Below are 1,298 nucleotides of genomic sequence, written 5' to 3' on the forward strand. Positions count from 1 at the left end.
TGTGCCAATTGACATAGATGTTCCCCAAGTCTATGGCCCTTTGTCTTTTAGCCTATGTCTAAGAGGTTTCCCTGGCTGTACCCCTTGTGTGCTCTATATGATCTGTACCTACAGGCATGTATGTAGAAATACCCACCATCAAACCTGCATCTGCTGGTAGGTGTATTCCCTTACAGCCTCCCACACCTCTTGGCATATCTACCTACCTATTTATCCACTCATAAATTATTTGCTAATACTATTGTTGCAGGATAACTAATTTTATTTTAAGTTGGCTAAGCATGAATGAGCAATTTACCTATTTGTTGACTTTCACAAACATTGTTTGTGAAGCCTTATAAACCATATTACAAGTATATTTTTCATGTTTAAAACTGGAGAGACACCCTGCTATATGCGACATAGTATCTTCTAGACCAGGAGTGGTAAATGCACTTCTTTCACATGCTAATTTCAATTTCTTGGCGTGCCAGTAACCCATATTTATTGGCTACTGGAAACATGGTTCATAGTTCGGTTAATAGGGGTTGAAGAGGGTTAAAGAAGCATATACTTCACCTCCCCTAGCTACTTCCTAGTTAATATCTATTTAACTTCTAGATTTCAGCTTAAACATAACTTCTTCAAGGACTGTCCTACCTCCAGACTTTATCCGGTATTCTTGTTCTATCTATCATAGTTTTTAAATAAACTCTCTTCCGCACTAGAAGAAACCCTGGTGGCACAGAGGTTAAGTGCCCAGCTACTAACTGAAAGGTTGGTGGTTTGAACCCGCCAGTTGCTCCATGAGAGAGAGATGTGGCAGTCTGCTTCTGTTAAGATTACAGCCTTGGAAACCCTATGGGGGAGTTCTACCCTGTTCTAGAGGGTTGCTATGAGTCGGAATCAACTCAACAGCAATGGGTTTGGTTTCCCCATTCGAGTGTAAGTCCCCTGAAATAGACCCTGTCTATTATGCTCACCATTGTATCTTGTGCCTAAGATAGTATCTGGCATGTAGTAAATGATAGATAAACATTTGTTGAATAAATAAACTATACGATTCCAATTTGCATGTTCAAACCTGTGGTCTGCATTGTCTTCCTGTTCTGGCCAGACTCGATCACTTGCTATTCTCAAAAGGCTCTACGTTTCTCTACTTTCATAACTATAGACTTATAATGGATTGGGTTGATCCCAAATCCAAAATGCCTGCTTTCTAGTATGTGTTCTTGAACGTTCATCTCTAACTGTCTTCTCTAGGGAGCATTTTCTGGTCCTCTCCTCATCTGGAACTCTTGAACATTTTATCACTTCCT

The sequence above is a fragment of the Trichechus manatus genome, unplaced genomic scaffold (genome assembly GCF_000243295.1).
Source record: "Trichechus manatus latirostris isolate Lorelei unplaced genomic scaffold, TriManLat1.0 scaffold00018, whole genome shotgun sequence".
In the NCBI taxonomy this organism is placed as follows: domain Eukaryota; kingdom Metazoa; phylum Chordata; class Mammalia; order Sirenia; family Trichechidae; genus Trichechus; species Trichechus manatus.